The sequence below is a fragment of the Nelumbo lutea genome, chromosome 2 (genome assembly GCF_056320005.1).
Source record: "Nelumbo lutea isolate HS-2025 chromosome 2, American lotus-T2T, whole genome shotgun sequence".
In the NCBI taxonomy this organism is placed as follows: Eukaryota; Viridiplantae; Streptophyta; class Magnoliopsida; order Proteales; family Nelumbonaceae; genus Nelumbo; species Nelumbo lutea.
The window spans coordinates 93,193,879-93,198,717 of NC_142685.1; the positions used below are offsets into that span (position 1 = coordinate 93,193,879).

At 41.6% G+C, this 4,839-nt stretch overlaps 1 pseudogene across 1 annotated transcript; it reads left to right on the forward strand.

Annotated features, from left to right (window-relative positions):
* The first annotated feature begins 1,860 nt into the window (after nucleotides 1-1,860).
* Nucleotides 1,861-4,839, forward strand: LOC148871995 (cation/H(+) antiporter 15 pseudogene; annotated as a pseudogene). The gene is made up of 3 exons (XR_016107281.1): nucleotides 1,861-2,382; nucleotides 2,474-3,469; nucleotides 3,649-4,839. The product of XR_016107281.1 is annotated as a cation/H(+) antiporter 15 pseudogene (transcript).

The window sequence follows — 4,839 nt, forward strand, 5'->3', positions numbered from 1 at the left end:
TTAATATAATTTAATGATGAAGAGAAACAAAAACGCCTTAAATATATGATTCAATGAAAGTAAATGCGAGTTAATACCTTAAATGTTGAATTTAATGAGAGAGAATTGAATGAATTGAATATCTTAAAATTACCTATTTTCAACTCATTTAATATCAATAACCAATTAATCTATTTGCCATCAGTTTTATCAATAAATTTAAATATAGAGGAGTAGATTTTGTCCTTACAAAATTCCAGATATATTCTTGAAGCTATTCATAGTTTTTAAAATAGTATAGATAGATATCTATACCTATATCTATATCGGTATTACTCACCTTGCTACAAATTGGGTCTTTCACACATAAACTAAGTGGAGATCATTTTTAATTTCATTTCATCTGTGACTTGATTTTAAATAAAAAAAATTATGTTTTTCATGTTGATTTTCTAGATCAGATTGTTGATGTATTTATTAAGGGTCTTTTAGTTTTCATGCACTTCTTGAACTGCATGCCATGTTAAAATTTTTCACCTTGAGGAGATGAGACCGAATGGTCAAGTAAGTCCTTGATCTATAGAATGCACTCTGTGTTTTCAACTATTAAAAGAGATCAATGTGTTTAGAGTTCCATACGACTATATAGTTTATCTTGTGCACGTAGGTACTTCTCATCTACTTTCCTGTAGATCTAATTCTACAACGACTAATCCTATAATTCAAACCATCGTATATAAACATACAATGAAATCACTCAAATAAACGACAGAATTGACCCTTCAGCATTTGTAAATACAAATGCTGTCACTTTTATCAAACTTGCATATTTGTAGTTGCATTATTGAGCATATTTGTGTTTGCACTCTTCCCCAATAGATAATGTGTCTAGTTGCGGTGCAGATCTGAGATAGATACATATTTCCACCCAGTTCAGTTTTGCATCATTTTAATTATAACCATGATTTGCAGTCCTACCTGATACAAAATTAGTACTTTTTCTCTGGTTTGCAGTAACAGTATAAATTTTAGCATCCAAAAACTGATGCAAAAATTTGCACCACATTCCTCCTACCTCAATTCTCTCTTATAGGATCACATCATCTTGCTTTTCTACCTCACTCCCAAGCAAATAATCTTCCTACCTCCATTTTTCACATGTGGATAAGGTGGAAAGGAACCACACCATCAATGTATATTTACAGTCGACCGGCTGGTTTATTTGGACTACCATGCATTAGTGTATATTTCATTTGCAATGGTATAAATGCATGTAAACACTGGCCGGTTGTTTTTGCTTCAGAATTGACCTTCTCCTATATATTTATTTGTCAGAAGTAAAATAGGAAGTGAAAAGATATAGTCCCCATCTTATATTATATGAAAGAAAATTAAGGTAGGAGGGTTATTTGTTTGAAAGAGTAAGGAAGTAAGATGGATGTGATCCCCAAAAAGTGCAAACTATATATATATGATTACAAATTAACTAACACAAAACTGAACTAGGGGAAAAATCAAGTAAAACCAACGTTCTCAGATCTGATATTCTCCATTTGTGGCTGGATGGATGTGGCCAGCAATGTTTTGTGAACAACGTATATGAACTCTTCTTTGGATCTGTTAGTTATATGCTGCTAGAAGGGAGATTATTTTTTATTTATTTTTTCAGCTCCATTTGGATGGTGGGAGAGCCAATAGAGCATCAAAGAGACGGTTGAGAGACAATTTTGACATAACCGATCTCGGTTCAAAAGGAATTGGGTACTAAATAAGAGAGGATGAGCATCGATCAAGCAAAAGAATTACCAGCTCCCATCCAACGTAAACGGACCTTAATTAAGCATCTTTTCTAATTTTATCGCCACTGCAAACGGTGAAAGCGAAAACAAAACTTATAAAAGCATAATGTCTCACGTCAAACTACTTCCTACTTGCTTTCTAGGTTTCGTTCCTTCTCTTCACTTCTCCTCCCTCCTTTTCCCCTTCTCCAATGACCTCCCTCTCCTGACCTCTTCGATTCCACCTTTTCCTTCTTCCATTTTCACTCTTGATTTGGAGTGGAAGAAGGAAAAGAAAGGATCGGAGGTCAGAGGTAGGGGCGCCCCACGCTTGTAGGTGGTGGTGGGTGAAAGCTAGAGAAGGGAGGAGGAGGAGGAAGAAGAGACGAAAATGGCAGCTCCAGAAAACACTGGCAATAAGTTCAATATGAATCTCACAGAGAACACAATCATTTGTTACTCGCCAACCATGATTACGACCAATGGAATCTGGCAAGGTGATAACCCTTTGGATTACTCGCTTCCTCTCTTCATCTTGCAGCTGACGCTCGTGGTTGTCATTACTCGTATTCTCTTCGTCCTTCTCAAACCCCTACGCCAGCCCAAAGTCATCTCTGAGATCCTTGTAAGGAAAACAGACAGACCTTTATCATATTTTCTTTTTCTATATTCAAGATAACACTAACCGAAGGAAAAAATGATAATACTAAATGCAGGGAGGTATTATTTTGGGTCCATCGGTTCTGGGACGGTATCCGAATTTTGCCGACAGTGTTTTCCCCTTGAGGAGTGTGATGATGCTGGAGACAATGGCAAACGTGGGGCTTCTCTACTTCTTGTTCTTGGTTGGGGTAGAGATGGATCTGTCGGTGATCAAGCGCACCGGAAAGAAGGCGATGACCATTTCTCTGGCTGGTATGGTCCTGCCATTCATCATTGGGGCTGTTTTCTCAATATTCTTCTACAAGGAAAAAGACAGCATGGAGCAAGGAACCTTTATGCTGTTTCTAGGAGTTGCTCTCTCTGCAACAGCATTCCCAGTGCTAGCCCGAATTCTTGCAGAAATCAAACTACTTAACACAGAGCTCGGGAAGTTGGCCATGTCTGCATCCATCATCAATGACATAACTGCATGGATATTGCTTGCATTGGGCATTGCCCTGTCCGAGAATGATTCGACCACCCTAATCTCCCTATGGGTGATTCTCTCAACCTCTGCCTTCATTGCGTTCTGCATCTTTGTCATTAGGCCCACAATTGAATGGATGATAAGAAAGAACCCAGAGGGTGAGAGCGTCAAGGATAGTCACATCTGCATCATCCTCACGGGTGTGATGTTGTGTGGATTCATCACCGATGCCATTGGCGTCCACTCCCTCTTTGGCGCCTTTGTCTTTGGCCTTGTTATACCAAATGGACCACTTGGGGCTGCCCTCATTGAGAAACTCGAGGATTTTGTCTCAGGGCTGCTTCTCCCCCTCTTCTTTGCCATTAGTGGGCTGAGAACAGATTTTTGGAGCATCAACGGGTTTGGCACCTGGGGACCCTTAGGAATCCTTATTATCTTGTCATGTATTGGCAAGGTGGTGGGCACAACACTCGTTGGTCTCTTCTTTCAGATGCCAATAAGGGAAGGCATTAGTCTTGGAATGCTCATGAATACCAAGGGCCTCGTTGAATTGATCGTCCTCAATGTTGGCAGGGACCAAAAGGTTTCTCTCTCTCTCTCTCTCTCTCTCTCTCTCTCTCTCTCTCTCTCTCTCTCTCTATACATATATATATATATGGTTTTGTTTCGACCCTAACCCAAACTTACGTTGTTCCAACCTTGTCTTGGCCTATATTTGAATATACATTGAAGAGTTGATTAACCAGTGGTCATGGCAAACAGGTTTTGAGTGACGATGTATTTGCTGTAATGGTGATCATGGCCGTGATTATAACGAGCATCATTTCTCCTGTTGTAACTTCCATTTACAAACCTGCAAAGCGAATCATATCATACAAGCGTAGAACAGTTCAAAAGTCGAAGCCTGATGGAGAGTTCCGTATGCTGACTTGCGTTCACAATCCGCGCAGTATCCCAACCATGATCAATCTCCTTGAAGTTACTCATCCCACAAGAAGATCCCCAGTTTGTGTGTATGCTCTCCATCTTGTCGAGCTCACTGGTCGAGCCTCCGCCATGTTGATCGTCCACAACACTCGCCAGTCTGGCCACCCTGCTCTCAATCGTACCCAAGCTCAAACCGATCACATAATCACTGCTTTCGAAAACTTTGAGCAGCAAAACTCAGGCGTTTCTGTCCAACCTCTCACTGTTATCTCTCCCTACTCAAGCATGCATGAGGATATATGTGAGATTGCTGAGGACAAGCGAGTGGCGTTAATAATCGTCCCTTTCCACAAGCAACAAACAGTTGACGGTGGCATGGAGGCCTCAAACCCTGCATTCCGAACTATAAATCAGAATGTCTTAGCCAATGCTCCCTGCTCTGTTGGCATCCTTGTTGATCGAGGCTTTTCTGGGTCTACAAAGTCGGCATCCGGCCAAACCGCCCACAACATTGCCGTGCTCTTCTTTGGCGGACCGGATGACCGAGAGGCATTGGCATATGCACGCAGGATGGCCGAGCACCCTGCTGTTAACTTGACAGTGGTGCGCTTCGTTCCAGGGGAAGAGGCAACCGACGCCGTGGTGCAATCTTACACCGACGATCAAGGCTCTAGCATCCTAACAGTGTTCACAGAAAACGATAAAGAGAAGCAGCTCGACGATGAATATATACACGAGTTTAAGATGAAGGTTACCGGTGACGAGTCAATCACATACATAGAGAAGATTGTGAATAATGGAGAGGAGACGGTGGCGTTAATACGATCCATGGGTAACGCCTATGACTTATACATCGTTGGGAGAGGACAAGGCATCGTCTCGCCTCTAACAGCTGGTCTCACAGACTGGAGTGAGTGCCCAGAGCTGGGGGCCATGAGCCAATGGGAGGGAGGGGAGGCACACTTGGGATCTCTTATACGCACAAAATTTTCTCACATCCCTACCCACAAGACATTGCCAAGTTAG